Source organism: Strix aluco, chromosome W (genome assembly GCF_031877795.1).
Source record: "Strix aluco isolate bStrAlu1 chromosome W, bStrAlu1.hap1, whole genome shotgun sequence".
Taxonomy (NCBI): domain Eukaryota; kingdom Metazoa; phylum Chordata; class Aves; order Strigiformes; family Strigidae; genus Strix; species Strix aluco.
The window spans coordinates 27,250,476-27,271,331 of NC_133970.1; the positions used below are offsets into that span (position 1 = coordinate 27,250,476).

The 20,856-nt window shown below is 41.0% G+C and overlaps 1 pseudogene; it reads right to left on the minus strand.

The window, feature by feature from the left end:
- Window positions 1-216: 216 nt before the first annotated feature.
- On the minus strand, window positions 217-16,262 carry LOC141917588 (small conductance calcium-activated potassium channel protein 2-like; annotated as a pseudogene).
- Between the last annotated feature and the right edge of the window lie 4,594 nt (window positions 16,263-20,856).

Consider the following 20,856-nt stretch of genomic DNA (forward strand, 5'->3'; position numbering starts at 1 on the left):
GTATCCCACTGTGTTTTAGCAAAGTTAAATGAAAACATTGAAACCGACTTGCAATACTACAGTAAGTGTTGTGGCACAAACTTCTCTACGTAAATCCTTCAGATTAAAAGGCAAAGCATTCCTGACAATCTGTGACAGAGTGAAATCCAACCAGCACTCAACACATCAAAGACCAGGAAGCTCCATTCCATTAAATATTTAGGTCCTTCGAAAAGAAGCAAAACAAGACAGACAGAACCAACCAACCAAACAGAACAACCTTACCTTTCACAAGCTCGGACAGTCCACGCAGCAATTATCCATAACGAGATACTAAAAACCAACAGTACAGTTCCTGGACATATTGTCATTAAAGTCTTCATAACAAAACGGGTATTGAAGTTTATCTTATTTAATGCTCCAATGCTTCTAGATGATGCATCAGTGAAAAGTTTGCTATGCAAAAGCATAACTCTGGCAATAAGATACAGCCTTAAGAACATTGGTATAGATAAAATAATATCCACATCAGCTGTTGTTGTGGATGGAGCGTAAGAAAAGGCAAGCCGGGCTGTCCATGTGAACGTATAGTTCCCAGGTATGGGATGTATAGCACATACAAGTATTTCCAAGCAGATAAAGAAAATACGCTCATAAGTCATGGCTATTCTCCAGTCATCTGCTCCATTGTCCACCATGAATAACTGAAACGATAAAATATAAGGTTAACTTTAGTATGCCATTAACAAACCTTGTTATAATTCCATTTTAAAATACCATTGTTTTCAGAGCTGCTAATGACCACTAAAACCAAACTAAACATGCCCTTTCAGCAAATGACATTACTAAGTCGCTACTAAGTGAATACCATTTTGGTTGAGCCAAAAGGAATGTTTTTGTGCACTATTTTTAAAACTGGATACGAAACTGAATTTCCACACATTATTTACTAAGGTTTTTTCATATTTTTGTTTAATTGACATTTTTGATAAAACAAAACTCTGTGCCAATTTAAACTTCATCCCTTCAAAAGCAACTGCTTATTCAAAATTCATAGAATTAAGAAGAATTTAAGAAAGGTTTTTCAGGATGGAAATCTAAATTACAAATTGAAAATACTTTCTGCAGTACAACTTTCTTTAGAGCACATCAGTGCTTCAGATTGGAGAGATTATAGCTTTAGTAGAACTATTCAAGCTTTCTTCAAACTTCAGGCACCAATATGGACCAACACAGGCTGCAAAACCATCCAAGAAACTACATAAAGACTCTAAAAGATAACTCATCGTTTAAAATCAGCTCAACTATACCTCAACTACTAGCAATACCTGAACTAGCTGTTTTAAAGCTAGGTTGACCATGTCTGAATGAACTGTAGTCACACCTTCAAAAAAACAGAAATGAAAAGCAGAGGCCTGCAAACACCAGAGTAGCCTAGCCAGCCAGGTGAGGTCTATTAGTAGCTGAAAATTAAATGCACATGTATGTAGGTCCTTGCAGAATCAAAGCCTTCCATTTACCACCCAGGAACAAAAGCAATAAAACACTTCACACTGTTTAGTAAATGTTGTTCCTGAAGATTTACTGACTAAATTCTTAATTGAACGATATTTGTCACTAGTAGAGAGTAGGGATATGCAAGGTAACTTTTCAAAAAAGCAACAGGAGAAGGCCTTCGCACTACTTTGCTTCTAGTCTGAATCTAGACAAAGCTGTTCAGTAAATATGTAACCGGAAATAAAAAACTTTTGCAGGATATTTAAAATTAGATTATTCAAAAACTTAGAAGTAATTTAAGGGGCGAGAAGGTGAAATACACAAAGAATGTCCTTCTGAACGTAAGAAAAGTATTTCCAGCACGCTACACGCCATATACAGGGCCAAACAAGCAATTCCTCATCTGCATTGCTTTCTAGAAGCCCCTTCCCATCCTTCAAAAGTTTAGAAATGCAAGCCTGAACTCTCTGTATATGTTCTTTAGAGATCCAAAACCACATGCTACATCTTCCTCCCAACACATTCATTTTGTCTTCCAGAAAATTGCTCCGGTCCTTTGTTTAAGACAGTGATAACAATAAGTTAACTTTATTGTAGTTGGAGTGACACTAAAAGAAAGAAAGAAGTTAACCACAGTAAGAAACAAGCAAAACAAAATAAAAAAAAAAAAAAACAAACCCAAATTCTTTTAATTTTGGACCTGTTTTTTGCTCCTTCATGTTCTTTATCTTAGGTATAGTTCTTACCTCCACTGCAATACTGTTAAAGCCAAAGAAACGTAGTGTTGAATTAAGCTAAAGAAACACACTCAGTGAATTCAATGTATGCAACACGAGCACATACGCTTTCTTTTGCCTGTGGTCTTTCTGAAGACTTTGTATGCTAGATATAAAAATGAAATTCATACTGGTAGGAAGTCAAATCTATCTATTTATTTATTACCAAAAGACAGTTGGTTTAGCACTTAACAAATGTACTATTTGATATAAAGGGCCAAACTTTCAAAATACAGTGACGCTCAAGTGCATTTGATTCTTGTGATTAGCCTGTAAATGCTGTCAGTCAGATCACACAAATGGTAAAACAGCTATAAAGAGGTCCAGGTGTTTAGAGCACCCAGAATACAGATGAATAGGAACTGGTTTGACTGAATATGTGATAGATAATATCAAATCCCTCAAATGTTGTGTGGTTTTTCTGAAGAAAAGAATAAACAAATGACACAGCTGACCAGTTCTCAGATACATATCAAATACATGTTAAATCAGCAGCAGTGTTTTAAAATTTCTTTTAAAGTTGCAGAATATGCTGGAAAAGCAATGGTCTTCTGTCCTCACTTTTTACCTACCGTCTTCACAGATTTCAATATGCAGAAAGGCAATTCAAGAAAAATGATACATTAAGTATTGATTCGATTCAAAAGATGAGAGGACTGTTGAGTTAAACTTAGACATCAAAATTTGTTCTTACAATTTTCATAAAAGAAAATGATATTTCATCACTTCTTAAAAAACTTTAAGCTATCATTATGAAACATATACTTAAGAACATATTCAGCTGTTAGCAGAAGAAATCCTAATATGCTACAAAGAAAGAAGTTTCTCAGTAGTGCTAAGTGGAATGGGCTATGTTTGCAGGCACAGAAAATCCTTATCAACTTCCCTTGACTTTGGCTAAGCCAATTGCTTCTAAGAAAAATAATATTTGAAAGTGGTAATGTCTTCAGCTGTCACGTAATGAGATTTGGGAGGTGAAAACACAGAAGGTAGAAAGCACCAGAAGCCACAGAGGACCACAGATTCAGTACAAATATTCCTATTTTAAAAAATAGTAACATTTCAAAATCATATTTATGAGATAAATTTCCATACAAATCCATGTCTCTAAATTCAGTCCATGAAATACAGGAATATCAAACATTCTGGAACAAAATAGGCTGTGGATAACAAGTCGATTGGGATGTACTGAAAATAGTTAGAAATTAGTACAGGATTTCATGTACATTTTATATGCTTGCAATTATGCAGCCTACTAAATGCAATTGTTAATTTTTAATTTGGAAAATGCAGTGGTATTTGCGTGTTCCTGCTTGCTTGGTTGTGTACATTTACTATTCGGAAAGCAAGGGGTGAAAATGAATGAAGGAGAGAAAGAACAGCTGAACAGCAGAGTTTAAAGGGGGAGGGTGTATATTTTTTTATATTTTCATATATTTTTATATGTATGTGTGTACATATATATATATATATACACCCCCTCTCAGCTGCTTTCAGTCAATTCTGTTATAATAACCATGCATTCATTTTAAGATACTGCTCCCCATTCGAATGGGGAATGATGCCAGTAATAAAAAGAGAACAAGCTCTTCCTATAAAATTGAGTCCTGCAGCCTATGCAGAAGGCCAAAATCCAGTCAAGGTCAAAGATGTTATGCCTGCTCGTAGCTTTCAAATTTCTTATTAATTATTAGTCTAACACTGAAATCTAATTTAAGTTCTTCATCAATGTTCTGTAAAGCTTCTTCAAATACAGAACTACCATCTACCTTTACTAAGCCTGCATTCTATAAGACAAATTTTAAAAAGTTATTTTCATCTGAAATTATATAATGCATTTCCAACGTGTGGTATGTAAAAATAAGACATGAATCTTAAACTATAAATAAACTTGATGTTTCTAACACCACACAGTATAAATATAAAAATAGAAAGCACATCATAGATATTAATGGGTGTTTGTGGATTTACATAACAATTTGTGTTAAATTCATATAACACCAGATTAGAAAAAGAGAAACTAATTCAGAGTAGACAGATTGCACACAATGGCAATTTAGATCAGAGACTCCCTGAAGATACTTAAAAGAAAAGTAGAAAAATTAATTTTGTATATCATTAGTATATCAAAATAAATTCCTAGCAGGCTAACTGAGGATGTTGGTGAATGCAAAGTACAAGGAAATTGGCCAGTTTCTTTACAATCCCGGCAGAAGAACAAATGTGAAAACAGTATCACTGCTCTGCTGTAAGGAATAAAAAGGAAGCGATAAACAATGATAAGGTAGCATCAGCTGTACTCCTTGAGGCATTCCTTGCAGAAGGAGAATCAACTGTACTCACAAAGGCATTGTGGCAATTGTTTAATTTAAAAATCCAAATTTTAAATGGTTAAGTACTGGAGCCACTTTACCCTTATAAAAGAACTGATGGAACTATGACACAGACTAGCAAAATATAGCCTCTGTGGCTGCTGTTCTACCAAATTTTTGACCAATCATTTTTCTATAGCTTCTAGTCCTCAAAATATCACTTATGCAACTAAAAACAGCATTATAGTCCTCAGAGAGGAAGAAGGTATTAAGTACAAATGATTGAAAATCATATGGTGGTTGGAGATAGACATCTCAAGCCTTTCCCTAACTAGGGGATGAAAAACACCTTCTTCCATTATCAGAAGGCATATAATCAAATGGTCTAATCCAAAGGCCTGTCCTCAATCTTGGAGAGCCTGTAGGAATTCCTGAGGACTCTACATCCTGAATACAGCGCCACAGAGCAGAGAAGTTAGTGAGTTTAAGTCTTATATAAAGCCATGAGGCATCAAACACCTTCTGCATGCAAAGCACAGAAGGCAAAGAATAATGTTTTTCACAAAACTACATGAAAGCCTTGTTATCTTATATTTTCCAGAATGTTTCCCACATCCAGAGTTAAGACCAAATTTTCTAGTAGGTCGTTAGAAATCGATCCACAAGATCTTGCGGATATAGCTATCTACACGAATGAAGCATTCTTAGTTTGTTCAAATGGGGAAGTTAGACTATTCTATCATTCGTATGTGTATATGCACATATACCACCCCCCACCCCCACCCCAATTATAAAAATTCCAATTTAAAAGAATGATTGTAAAAGTCTGGTACTTAGTTTCATCATAAAAATGATTTTTTGAATAGTATATTTATTTAAATTTGGTATCTCTATGCAAAACGAGTTTTTCATGGTTATTGATATCTTGCTATACACACTGTCTATGTGAGTGCACGTAAAGAAAATTTCACGTTAATGTGTGCTGGTGGCTAAGTAGACTCAAAATGCTTCCCTCAAAGACAGCATTAAATCTGACCATCTCAGGAAGAGATGTGTAACTGAGGCTCAGGCTACTTATGGTCTTTGTGTACCATATTTTCCAATGTGCAGCATCAAAAACTGCACATTAAAATACACCTGGATAATATACATCGTAGTTACTATGACAGGGCACACGCAGAGAGGAAGGTAGCCACAACCATTTCAATAAACATATATGTTACTCAACACACTTATCAGGTTTGTCCATGTCTTTTTTAGCCTGTGTCCCTCAGATCATTATAAAAACACTAGCCCAAATACTCTATGAGATAACAAAGAAAGGACAGGATCACATAAACTAATGTAAGGTTAAATTCTGCCTCCCCATATTTTCCTTCTGTTCTAAATCAGATACTGGCAGTATTCTTTGTTGCTTTCTCTCTCCAAAGATATTCTGAGGCATTGCTCAATATTTTTAAGTGCTACAGGCCAGACTTTCGGCTCTATCATTTGTCTCAAACAGCCGTGAAATGGCTTAATCCCTGACAGCCTGTGGTGCCAAGGAACCATTACAACACTCAGCAATTGCTGGGACATATAGCATTTCTTTTCATGTAGTTCTCCCTGTATGTATGTGCTTCAGGGACCCAAAGAGGGTGAGATGATCCCCAAACTGCCATTCTTTCTTCCCAATAACCTTCTATGCAGGTGATAGTGTCAAGAAGTGAAAACCAAGCACTCCAAGGGAAAAAAAAAGGATGTTCCTAGATATCCAGATTTCTTCCCCAGTGCTACAGAGTAGAAGAAACTCCCAAGAAAAGCATTATTAAAAAGATATCTCATGAGGCAATCTCCTACTTTAATTTATTTTAGACTCTTGATGGAACAATCACACTTGAGCTTCCTCAGATTTTTAAACAATGGTGAGATATTTACTTATATGAATTTTTATGAGCCTTTGAACCAAATCAGAGGTCCAGAAGTAGAAGCCCACCACTTGGGGTTACCATATTAATTCGAGATACTCAGTAGACCCATCAGTAAGTGACTGAATTAAAGTTACTGAATAAGGAGTTCTTTCAAAGTCAGTGTCCACTAAAGGTATTTCTTCATTTAAATAATATTCTTCATTTAACACTTATTCTATTATATAATATATTCAGACCCCACTCCCTCCAGCAGGGTAAAACACAATGAGAATAAGCTCCTTAAGTTACAACATTTAGAAAACTTCCATCCAGCACCAGCAGTTCCCAAAAGCTCCTGTGACTGGGGCTGACAGTCAAAAACATTCTCCAAGCAGATGCAGAAGGAACATGACTTAGTAAAGCTCTGAATATAGCATAAGTGGAGGAAGATTAATACAGAAAGAACAGTTTAGGTAGGAGTCCTGTTCCTTTCCTTTGCACAAACACGCAAAAGGGGAAAATGGGGCCAGTGCACTAAAGAAATATTTTTATTGTTTTATACTATGTATTGTTCTGTTATTTAAAAAGTAAAGAATAAAAAAGAAAAGGAAATGTATGTTATTATGTAACAGATATGTTTACTAGCAAATACACTGGGTGACCCAGAGCAATCCAGAGTAGCTGCTCCATACAATTGATAGAGATGGAATGAAAACCATACATAGTTTTAAAACCATACTGTTGTTCCCAGGAACCTAAGGACAGAGCAGGTTATTTGCCTGTAGCAAATCTTTACAAAACATTCCACTGGCTAAGCTAACTTAAATACAACTTGTTTAGAACCCGACTTCCATCTGCTGACACTCCACACTACCCCCTACTTCTACTGGCCCACTCTCACTGCTGAGAGTGTAGCTGGATGTTAGCTATGCCAGCTTTATTACACCTGAAAGGGAAAGTGGCAAAGAAATATCGAATGGATTGCTTAGGTACCCCTTGCACCTTCACAAATGCGAACAACAAATGACCACATTGAAAAAATTACTATACTAATAAAATATTTCCAAAACAAAACCATCTCTTTAAAAACCTTTTCTGGCCTTGTAGGTGGTCTGCTATAACTAGTGCACTAATCTTAGCAGTACTGGGATAGAAACATTAGTCAGATTCCAGAGTTAGGGATGAATTTAGTTTTGCACTGAAGCAGCAATTCCAAGACTGTGTATGAGGAACATAGCACATCTTCCCACAAAATATCAGTACTTTTATACAGAACTAATTTTAGAATGCATCTTGTAAGAAACCTAGTGCTTTCTGTCATATTTTTCCCCATTTCAAGTATCCCAGAAATATAGTAACTCTACAATATTCTACAATATTCTTGTGGAAGCAAAATTCACTAAAGAGAACTATCTACATTTCAGTGTTTTTATGTTGTTAATTTTAAATGATCATTTTACAGTTCTTGATTTAGGATTTGTTTTTCTTCATTCATCACAAAAATTAATTTGTTCTACAGATCACTGCATGAGGAACTGCCATTTCCCAGCACAGCTGCCATCAGCCACTGTTCCCAATGTGAGAGAAGCCTTACTCCATTCAGGGAAGATCAGCTTCATTACTACTGGGAAAACTAGAACCAATTAAAAAAGGATATATTCACTGAAGAAATTGACAATATTTTTGCAAGGGAATAGGGGAAACAGAAGTTAAAGGAAGAAATACTGAATCTGAAGCTAGATAAAATGAGCTAATTTATTCATTCTGCCAAAGGAGTACACCTGTGACTCTAGACTTAAGAACGTTATTTTTTAGGAAAGATAAACCCGATGTCCTGACAAACTTCTAACAGCCTCACTAAAAAATGCTCGGAACAAGGGTGCATTTGAATGGACAATGCTAAGTATTGCTGACAATTCAGCGGCCTGACCATTAGATACAACCTCCTCCTATGTCCTAAGGGAGGCTGTTGGAAACAAGCATCTTCTACATTTATTTTCAACACAAAAGGCCTCAGATCCTTACAGTTGCCGTTCATTAGATGCTTGACCAATGTTAAAGGATTTTCTATCCTTCCTTCTGTGTCTTATGCATTACAGTGCTGCTTTTCAGAGACAGTGGGCACCTGTAACTTTTCCTGGGTCGACATGTTCTGCAGATATAATCTATTAAAAAATGTACTGAATGGAACTAAAACTAAATATTTATCAAGTAAATACTCCTAAAGTGATAATTTAACAGATATGATGTCTCTAGATTTAATCAGCATAGATATAATCAGCATGCTTTTCTGTTGTATGGAACATGTATTAAGCTTCACTGGTACAAGGTAATTTTCAAGCCTATACATGAAGCTACTGTATCCTGGAACAAAACTGGCACATGATGAGATTTGTTGTCACCTGATCCAAGGCCTATTAAAACAAACAGAAAAATTTCAGTAATTTTCAACAGGTTTTAGATCAGAATAAAATTATGACTCGAAGTTTATTTATAGATTTTCACCTGTTATTCAACAGACTTGCTTTCTGTGCTCTTAATCTTCATTTGTTTTTGCAGCAGCAGTCTTAGCTGATGATTCAGCGTACTTAAGCAAAGGCAAGCTAGACTTTTGTTTCTTTTGGCATGGAGTCAACAGAAGAAGAAAGACAGTGAGATAAACACGTACCACCACAGTGAAGGCAAACGGATTACATAGATATAAACAATTTTGCCTGCAGAATACCGATTAGTGCTTGTGATGGGAAACTGTAAGGGAGTTTAACTTCATATTTCTTAGGGAATGCAGGATTTTTTCTGAAGAACTTTCCAATAAGATAATTAAAGCCCCATAAGCAGTGTTTATTAGAAGCATGCATTATGGAATGTATTTGCACAATAAATAAGTCAAGAAATGTATTTATTAACATCCACTTATGTTTCTTAGTACTGCCTGTTCCATTTCTTCAGGTTTTCAGGAGACAGGGGAAAGGAGAAAAGACTCTTGAGTCTTTGGCAAGATATTCGGGCTCACATCTGTGAAAATTTTCTATAATGTTAATGAAGACTGAAAATGTTTCATTCCAAATCCATCAGTATCACATGATTTTCCTACCACTTCAGAACAATCTAGGGACTGAGGGTGCTTTCTCCCTGGAGACCTGGAAAGTGACGGACTGAATTCTAAAAATGAACTCTGCTGCGACAACAATGGCTTAACCTTAACTTTGAAGTTTGCATGACTTTCCATAGGAGTGCTACTTGAGCATGAACTGACAGTCCAATTTATAAGTGTTTAGGCATCTCAATTCACATACAAAAAAAATGAAGATTTCTATTCATTTCTGCCAAATATCAACAATTTTCATTTTTCTGTATGAGTGAGAGCATCTGTATCAAGGGAGGAGGGAGAAGAGGTTCAGATTCAGTCCAGAAGAACACAGGTTACCATTATTCAAGAAAGGCAATAGAAGGGCAACGTTTATTTACAGAAGGGATACCCTAAGTAGTCCAGCACCAAAGCAAAAGTATCCCAGTGGACGTAGTCCTCCCACCCTGTGACAGCCATCTTTCAAGAAATACCAGGCTGTGACAGAATACCCAAGAAAGGGGATTAAAGGCATCTTATTAGCAACCTTAGAGAATTTTGGTTTTAATCCTTTGTTTTGAGTAATATGAGGAAGTGCCAGTAAAACTTCAGGAACTGTGCATTTTAAAAGCATTTCTATCTACAGGGGTACAAGAGAGAGACAGAGAGGTCTACTTTCTCAGTAAAAGTAGAAAATGAAAAAAAAAAAAAAAAGCAGCTTTACCATGTGAACTGATATCAAAAAGTTTCTTAACTTCCACCTGGTTATTAATCTAACAGCAAATTGCATTAGGGAAATGTGGAATGGAACAATAAGTTGTCTAGAAACAACAATTTTAATCATGTTGTATGCTGCTATTTTAATTAGGTAAAATATCATGGAGTAACAAACTGTTTATGCATGAAGTGGGCAATTTATACATTGTAAATTATGATGTAAATTGGATGGTGCGATCTTCTTAGCTCTTCCCTCCTCCACCTCTTTGAAAGTGCATTTCACAACTGAAACAGTAGTCAGAAAAATACCTGTTCTAGGCTGGGATAACAATGAGTTACATTTTTCCTACCAGTCTTCCAAACTGAATCAACAACCACACGAGCTTAGAGAGCGAGTAATGAATATTTTGTAATCTCCCAAGTGTGATGTTTTTAACAACGTTACAAGCATGACAACAATGAACCAAAAGGAGAATACACAGATTTGGGGTTGTCACCATACTTGGCTCCAGCATCATTACCGTTGTTCATCTGGCTTTTTTTCCTGGGAGAGGGAGGGAGGTGAAGGAAGCATTGTTTGTGTTTTTATCCTCTTTTCTTGAAATGATGATGTAGGCTAAGAATCATCATTTAAAACTACTTGTATTAAAGATACAATTTGATTGTTATTATAGTCTTAACATTAAGTCACATTTAATAAATATAATAGCTCCTGAATAACAGGTTAACTAATACACTAACTAATAATAATAATACGTAATAATAATGCTAATTGTATTTATTATTATACTAACATTAATAGCTAATAATGCAGAATAACTAATACACTGCAATCACTGAAAACCTATTTGAAGAAAGCATTTTAACACTTCCAATATTTCACAAAACTGCACAGCAGCCAAACAGTTATTTTTGTCTAAATACTGCAGCTATGCCATTCTGGAGACTTTGGTCTGTCAAATGCAGAGCTGTTTCATAGAATATAAAAATGAATCTGTTTTGCTAATAGGTTTAGAATGCAAGGCTAAAAATATGTCCAAAATTATGCATGTGCCATCAGGCAGCAGGAGAACTCACCTGGCTGTGCTGCGGGAGGGAAGCTGGGGAGGCTGGCAGCTGCCGTCCCCGCAGCACAGGTTGCTCTGAGCCAGGCCCAGCCCAGCCAAGGGCGCCCCGGATAATGTGCAACGTGCGGAGCTGTCTGCGGTGCTGAAAAGGAGGCGGAGGACGCACACCCCACCCCCCTTACATACTGAAGGTGCTCCTGTTCCTCTACTGCTTATAAACTAAAAAAGAAAAAAGAAGAAAACAAAAAAGGGGTAAAAAAAAAGCCCATTTATCTCACATCCATATCATATTCTTGTGAAGAATCCCTATAAGTCTTCTTAAATCTCCCTTCCAACTCCCTTAAAATAGGATGTTCAGCAGGTCTGGGACAAGCAAACTCACAGTTTGGTTTAACTGACAAGCTGACTGTTTTCAAAACAGAACACATAGGCAAGGTCATTTAAATGGACAGACTACAGTCACCTGCTATGCCGTTAGGCACTACCATAGAGTTGCTTGCAGCATGGCTGTTCAGACTTCCTACCAAAAAATCAAGGGCACAGACTACTAAAAAAAAAAAAAAAAAAAAAAAAGCAGCAGCTGATTTTGGTTAGCAGACATTTTATGTCACCAGGTGCTTCTAAATATTAAATCTGCAAGCACTACTAATTGTTAAACTTTCATCTTATTTCCCAACACATTTTAGTTCATGTTTTGCAGGAAAATCTACTTTTCTTTCAGGTAGGTTTGCTTCTATCAGACTATGAAACATACCACACTGCAAGCAAAATACATTGCCATTCTGTTCTGTACAACAAAATTTATTGTCTTGATGAATTCCTGCAAATTTATGCTATACTTACTGATAAAGTCTAAGTACCTTTCAGAGAAGAATAAGAAAGGAATGATCAAATTTGAACAAGATCAGCAAACAGCTGGTGCTCCAGGTCACAATCAACCATCTATGGGCATGATTCTACAGACCTGATTCAAGAAATAATCCACTGCACATAGCAGGATATTTGCCTGCATTGAAGGCAGTTTTAAGGATTATTTTAAAATCGTTACATTATTGGGCTTACGCAGTACTTTCTTTCACTTGGAGTAGTACATTTCTAAGCTAAAGGATTTTAAAGATACTTCTTGTTTTCAGATTTAAGGTGTAACATCCGTTTAGCACCATAGATGGATGTAAATATTTCTCTGTGTGTTTTTCATCTTATTTTTTAAAAAGTCAAGTGTGTGTATATAAACATATTGTGCCTCAACTAAAAATCTATCAGATATCTAACAGCTAAGGGTGGTACAATGGCCTTTCCTTCCAATAGTGTCCTTGAAAACAAAACTTCCCTTTCATTTTCAAGATGGATGACAGAGCCCCTTGGAGCTGCAGCTTACTCCAGGCTCTGACATGAGTGCTGCAGCCTACAGTGTCTCTCAGACAAAAACATAAGAGTATTACTGTTTTACAAACAGGTATCCTTGTATTCTATACTGTCAGGCAGTGTTGAAAACTACATTAACCTTGATTAAGTCACATGATTGCACAGCTCCTTCCATGTAGTCTCATACATGAAGGAGTTCTTTAAAATGAGCAATTAAAAAAAAAATCAGAAATACAACTGAAGTTTTCTAAACGATTGATTTTTTTTTTTGATCCATAACAAATCTCTGAAAGAATGAAAATGTGTATCTAATTAGCTGGGGAAAATAAAATGCAAATATTGGAGTAACTACCTACTGTAATCTTGTGCATACAGAAAGCTATGACTGGTTATCTTGTGTATTGGTTTCTATTTAAAGTTTCTTGAAAATACATAGAATAATTCAAATACTTACAGAGCTTGGTTTTTTCAGTTTTGTTCTTAGTGCCTCAAGCACCACTTATAGAAAGGTACGCTGGAGAACAAGGCTCCCACATTGCAGCAGCTACATTTAATTATTTTTATACAAATAAAGAAATCTCTTCATCAGTAATCCAGCAGTTTATAGTGATACTCTGTCACCAGACACTTGGTTATTGAGTACAATAATGTTAAACAGCTGCCCATCTTTGATATTAATGCAAAGAAACTGGGTTCTGAGACAGAAATAGTGTTTTTCATATGTAAGGGCTGCGAGACAGGATCCCACTTGGCAAAGAGTCTTCAGTAACACAATATTTCTCTAACAGTAGTCTAAGTAGGAGACTATGGTGCCCTTTCATATTAGAACTACAGCATAGAAGAAGGGTACTATACAATTCTTAATTTCTCTTTTTTGTTAATTGGTACTGCTGAAAAAGACCTTCTTGCCCTTGAAAACTGTCATTTCTGCCTGTAGCCCAAGGTATCTCTAATTAGACATAGCAAAAGCACCAATGTATCTACAAATAAGGTATTTTTAACTTCAAAACTTTGAAAACTCTCTCTTATATGTTTCAATTTAACTGAAATGACAAATTGTAATTTCTTGATCAAAAACAAAAATGACAACTGAAATTAGAACTAAGTACCTGGGACAGGACATGGGACAGTATTTTTAGACTTACTCTATAGCTTTGATCATTAAATTCCCCCTACTTTTAGCCCTACTTGTCTTGAGAGCTTTCCTCTGTCACATTTCCTAGTGGCTGTAATTTCTATGGCATTAAATAAAACAAATCCAACATAAGGTTTTCCCCTCTTTTTAAATATTCTTCTAGTATATGCTAGTATCTGAAACAGCACAGTGAAGATTACATACCTAGAAGTTACTGATGCCTCTTTCCTAATAATTAGCCCTGCTATCCAGAGAAAATGCACAGTATGACATTTAGTCACTGGGAAATAAAAGACTGTTGCCCTACATCTGCTACAGAAAACAGCAGGTATGTCATAGAGAAAGTGTGCTATAACCTCAGTATTAAGTGATCCTACTAGCATAATCGCAGGTAACAGTCCCTAACAGGCAATGCTTCCTAGCACGAATGTGTCCATGTAGCCTATCTTATTTCTCTCCAGGGATGAAATACATTCACTGAATTTCGGGAAGCACTAAGTGATTATTTTTGTTTTCTGAATCAGTGGGAAGTGCAAAGTACTTGCCACAATAAAGCCTTTAGAAAAACTGACTCTGCAACCACAGATATGTAAACACTCAGCAATTCATACAGTGAAACATTACCTGAATTTCCCTTGCATGGTATACAATAATGAGCCCAAGCAGGATAATCGTGGAGAGGCTAATAAGGCATTTTAGAGCGAGGGAATACAGAGACTCCTGCAACAGAAAAACACCACTGTCCGTCAGACACCCACACGCATGGGACCGTTCCCGCCCCGCCGGGCTCCCCAGCCCCACTGCGAGCAGCGGAGCCCGGACTGGGAGGGGAAGGGAGGGTCGCCTCGCCTTACGGTGTCGGGGCCGGGAGGTGCCTCACGGCGGGGCCGGGGGAGGGGGACACCTCGCCTCACGGTTGCGGAACCGCGGGGGGAAGCATCTCGTCTCAGGGCGGAGGAGCAGTGGGCCCCACACAGCGGTGCCGGGGGTCAGGGCACCTCTCCTCAGGGCGAGGGACGCCTCACGGCAGGGCCGGGCGAGGGCCGGACAGTCCCGCCGCGCTGGGCTCTAAAAGAAACGAAGAGATGCCGGGGCCGGGCGGCAGCCTCCTTTCTGCCAGGACAGAGGCGCGGGGCGGCTAGACCGCACGGATTTGAATGGCTGTCAGGAGAGTGCAGCTGGCTGCGGAGCCGCCTTCCCACGAGCCGGCCTCGCCTGCGGGCCGGGGCGGGCACGGAGCCCGCGGCAGGGGCACGGGACGGGACGGGGACGGGGGGGAGGCGTGGGTCGGGTTGCGTCGACAGAGCCGAGAGCGAGAGGAAGGCGGTCCGACGGCGTGGCAGGTACCTTGGTGTAGGCGCCCCAGGACAGCTCTGTCTCGATCACCATGACTACGATGCCGAACATGCCGAAGATGAGCGCGTAGTCGCTGAGGCGCTTGCGCTTCTCGAAGAGCGCCCGGCGGTGCCCCAGCTTGTAGCCGATGTTCTGGTTCTTCTTCTTGCTGGGCTTGCCCCCGCCGTTGTTCGTGCCGCCAGAGCCGTAGAGCGCCAGGTTGTTGGCGTTGTTATGCTCGGGCTTGGAGACCACGATCTCCGGGGCACCGGCTATAGGGCTGGCGGGCGACGGCTGGAGCGGCTGAGACTCAGAGTCAAGCTCGTGCAGGTTCCTGCGGGACGAGCTCAGGTTGCTGAGCGGCCGCATGATGCCGCCGTTGTACCTGCAGCTGCTCATGGCTATTTCGGCGAAGGGATTGCTCTCCCGGCGCTGCTGGTAGTGGTGATGGTGGGTGCTGCCGCTGCTGACACTGCTGCTGGGACTGGCTGCTTGCTGCTGCTGCAGGTTGGGGTACTGGGGGTACTGAGGGGGCTGCCTGGACGCGCCGGCATGGCTGGAGGGGGTGAGCTTGCTGACGTTCAACTGGCTGCCTTGCCGGGAAGAGGCGGAAATGGAGAGCGGCGAGGAGTGAGTCCTGAAGTCGCCCGAGAGGGGCGAAGAAGTGCGGAGCAGCGAGGGCAGGTTATCCCCCGCGGCTGCCGCAGTGGCCCCATAGTAGGTGCAGTTGTTGCACTGGAGGCATGGGCTCTGCTGCTGCTGCTGCTGGAGAAGACTCTGCTTGTCCTGGCCGTGCTGCTGCTGCTCGGAGCAGAAGCCCGGCTGGAACTGCAATGGTGTTTCCATGTCAGAGGGGTTAAAGCCGCAGGAGGACCAGGTGGTGGTGGTGCACCCTGCGCAATGCGTTATGGTCGGCAGGGGAGAGTCCTGCTACCGCCACGAAGGGCCCATCCCGGCTCCCGTAGAATCCAGCCGCTGCGTGCGATTGGTCGGGCGGACCAAAACAGGGAGCATCTCGTCGGGGGAGACCGGCTGCGGCGTGAGGCGGAGGAGAGACTCCCGTCCGCCCTGCCCCCTCCCGCGCGGGGATCCCGTCTCCCACCACTCCCCCAGGTAAGGGTTACTCTCGACCCCCGCCCCGCCGCCGGGGTGCCCCACGCCACAGAAACCCGGGGGGTCCCGAGGTGGGCGGGGAGAGCGCTCGCTGAGCTCGCTTCCGGGATCGCCCTCTGCGAGGAAAGGGCCGCCGCGGCGAGGCTTCCCGACCCCGCTGACGCCGCACACATCTGCGCCGTCTCCAGAACATGGGCACTGCGCTGCGCTCCGGAGCTGTCCAGCGACGCCCCGCCGCTTCCCGGAGATGTGCAAAACAGCAGCGCCCTCGCTCCGAGGCCCTCGCCGTGGCGCTGGGGAGGAGGAGGCTCTCGGGGCCTGGCGCGGCCGACGCCCAGCACAGAGAGGAGCTGGGTCGGGCTGCGGCCTCAGGCCATGCCCACAGGCCATCAGAGAGGTCACAGGAGACCTCTCCTCTCCCGAAACTCGGGAGAGCCCAGGGCCCACGACAGGAGTCCCAGAGTGGCAGCAAGAGCTAACTGCTCAGGGGCCATCCTTTGGTTGCATATAGTAATTTCTGATATTTTTCAGACCTATAATAAAGGGGAGGATTTCTTTTGGCCACTCTTTTTCTGAACTAAAAAAGGAAGAAACTATTGTGAGAAACTGTGGACTAAGGTATTGTTTATTAAGATTTATGTTAAGCTCAATGTAAAATTAGACGACAGAAACCACTCATGCAAACAACCACTGGACGCCGCCTGTGTGAGATAAGATAACTGTAATCGCTCACACAAACTGAACCAGATACTGCTCATGCAAGATAACCACCAGATTTCCAGGAAGCGACAAGAAACAGGACAAGACAGCCCATATAAGGATATATGAGTGAAAGATCAACTATGAGACAAAGAGGGAAGACTTCTTACTTCAGCCTCAACAAATACCAGGAGGCAGGAAACGACCCCCCTAACAACAACTGAAGCACGCGCGGAGTACCTCCACTACCTCATGAGCACGGAAGTAAAGATGTATAAAAAGGGGACTATTTGAACTACTCAGCACGGCAGTTGGCGGAGCGCAGACTCCCCTGCCGTCCAGCGCTGTCTTTGCTCATATTCTACTTGCTATAATTAATAAAGAGTGAATTATAGTCCATTGTGGTCTCAATTTATAACAATTCCTGGTGCCGTGACTCGGATAAGGAACGGTGGGCTTCTGTCCTCCGGGGAGGCGCCCCGCGGCAATCCGCGGCCCCGCGACTGACAGCCTACCTCAACCTTACCGACGAACCTAAATTCTAGAATAGTGAGCAAAGGAGAAAACCGGTAAAATCCCATAAAAATTCTGTGCACGGGAGTCCGGACGAAGACGCAGGACGCGTAAGTATATTGCGAATTTGCTCGCAGGTTTGCCGTTCGGGCGGGACTGGGTTTCCTGGAATATAACGAATGAGAGGTTCGATATACTGAACCAAGCGAGTGTGGACTCTTAAGTACTGCGTTTCCCATCTCCCGCGAGGGATTGGGCCAGGAACAAGGGGAGTGAGTGAGTGTATGTTTGTGGATATTCCAGAAGATGGGGGCGAAGGGCAGCAAGCCTTCGACTCCCATGGGAAGGGTACACACTGTACCTAAGAATACCCCTTTGGCATATGTCTTAGACAATTGGAGGTATTTCCCTGGAACCCTAGGGAAAGATAAGCAGAAAATGATAGAATACTGTACTAAGATATGGGGAGGGAAGAAGATTTCTAAAAATACCTTTTGGCCAGTCTATGGGTCAGAAGAAGATTGGGTAAGACAGCAATTAAACCTCTGGGTCAATAATAAAAAACCCCTAACCCGGAGGAGAGTCAGTATGCGGAAGTATGGATAAAAAGACCGGGAGCTAAACTTTACCCACTGAATGGAGTAAAAACTAAACAAAAGAAAAAGCAGGAAGAGTTAGACGAAACCCTTCTAACCCCCCCTCCTTACATTCCTCCTCCTGCTCCCGCAGCCCCTCCCGAGGTCCCCAGAGCTCCCACTCCCCCACCGGAGTCGGAACAAGGGTCTTCCCCTCCTCCTAGACGCATGACTAGAAGTCAAAAAGGGGCAGCTCAGATGTATCCTCTAAGGGAAATGCCCATGGGGGGACCTCAGCCTATGATTGGATATATTTCTGTACCCCTAAACTCGGCTGACCTACGAGATTTTAAAAGAACCGAGATGGGAAGCTTAATTGAGGACCCACTTGGAGTGGCAGAAAGATTAGATCAATTTTTGGGACCAAACCTTTATACTTGGGATGAGATGCAATCTATCCTTGGTCAATTATTTACTACCGAGGAAAGAGATGTGATTAGACGAGCAGGAATGAGACTGTGGGATGTTCAGCATGCCCAGGGACCCCAAGCAGATATCAAATGGCCACTCCAAAGACCTAACTGGGATAATCAGGATCCGGTGCATAGAACTCATATGCAAGATCTGAGAACTATAGTAATTCAGGGGATTAGAGAAGCAGTACCCCGTGGCCAGAATATCAATAAAGCATTTAATGAAATGCAAAAGAAAGATGAGAGCCCTACTGAGTGGCTGGAACGACTGAGGAAAGTCCTTCAACTGTACTCTGGGGTAAATCCAGACGACCCTTTAGGGCAAGCGCTCCTAAAAACTCAGTTTGTAGCAAAATCATGGGAAGATATCAGAAAAAAGATTGAAAAGCTAGAAGACTGGCAAAATAGAGGGTTGGATGAATTATTGAGGGAAGCTCAGAAAGTCTACGTAAGGCGGGAAGAAGAGAGCAGCAAGCGACAAGTAAAAATGATGGTAGCAGCTGTCAGAGAGGATCGCAACGGGCGGACTGGTGAACACAGATCTGCTGGAATAAAACAAGGGAACGCAGTAGTAAAGAAGGAACAGAGATGTTGTTTTTACTGTGGAAAGAAGGGACACATAAAGAAGAATTGCAGAGAAAGGATCAGAGATGAGGAAATATTGAAAGCAGAATAGGAGAGTCAGGGGCTCTATATTTTAGGGGACCGGAGTCATCATGAGCCCTTGATAAAGTTAAAAATAGGTCCCCATAAACAAGAGTTCACCTTTTTAGTAGACACAGGGGCTGAGAAATCGACTATTAGGCAAATACCTGAGGGATGTAAAGCTTCCCCTGAAAAAGTACAAGTAATAGGGGCAAAAGGAGAACCCTTTAAAGTAAGCAAAATCAAAAATGTGATATTCAAAACTGAAAATAAATTTGGAATGGGTGAACTCTTGCTCGTCCCTGAAGCAGAATTTAATCTGTTGGGACGGGATTTAATTGTTGAACTACAATTAGAAATCAAAGTAGAAAATCAAGAGCTAACGGTGTCTGCTTATCCCTTGACCATGGATGATCAAAAACAAATCAACCCCGATGTCTGGTACTCTCCGGATACAATAAGTAAATTAGAAATCCCACCGATTAAAATTCAAATTTCCGAACCCCACATACCTGTAAGGGTAAAGCAATATCCTATATCCTTAGAAGGACGGAGGGGATTAAAACCAGAAATTGATCGATTGTTAACACAAGGAATCTTAGAACCTTGTATGTCACCCTTTAACACTCCTATTTTGCCTGTAAGGAAGCCAAATGGAAAATATTGGCTTGTACATGACTTAAGGGAAATAAACAAAAGAACTATCACCCGGTTCCCTGTAGTAGCAAATCCATACACACTGTTAAGCAAGCTAGGACCCCATAACTCCTGGTATAGTGTGGCTGATTTAAAAGATGCTTTTTGGGCCTGTCCATTGGCAGAAGAATGCCGTGATTATTTTGCCTTTGAATGGGAAGACATAGAGACAGGCCGAAGACAGCAATTGAGATGGACCGTGCTCCCCCAAGGGTTCACTGAGTCCCCTAATCTGTTTGGACAGGCCCTGGAAGAACTCTTAAAAGAATACCAGGTACAAACGGGAAACGTGCTGTTACAGTATGTAGATGATCTGCTCATAGCAGGGAACAATAAGGAGGATGTAAGAAAAGAAAGCATTCGACTCCTAAACTTTCTTGCACAAAAGGGACTACGGGTATCACAAGAAAAGTTACAATTTGTGGAGGAAAAAGTGAAATATTTGGGACATTATTTGTTTAATGGCAAAAAAAAATATTGGACCCAGAGCGCATTAAAGGAATTCTAGAATTACCTATGCCTGTCACTAAGAGGCAAATTCGGCAGGCATTAGGGCTATTTGGGTATTGTAGACAATGGATAGAGAACTACAGCTTTAAAGTTAAATTTTTATACGAACAATTGTCTAAAGACAAAATACTCAAGTGGACCCCTCGGGATCAAGAGCAGTTTGCTAATCTCAAAAGGGAGCTAAGTCAAGCACCGGTTTTAAGCCTCCCAGATTTAAAGCGGCCATTCCATTTATTCGTTAACATACATGAAGGAACGGCATTCGGAGTATTAACTCAGGAATGGGCCGGACAAAAGAAGCCGGTGGCATACTTATCGAAGCTGTTGGATCCTGTGAGCAGGGGTTGGCCAAGTTGTTTACAAGTCATTGTCGCTGCTGCCTTATTACTTGAGGAAACGAATCGCATTACCTTTAATGGAGAAGTTGTCTTATATGCACCTCATAACATCAGGGGAGTGTTACAACAAAAAGCGGAAAAATGGCTTACAGATA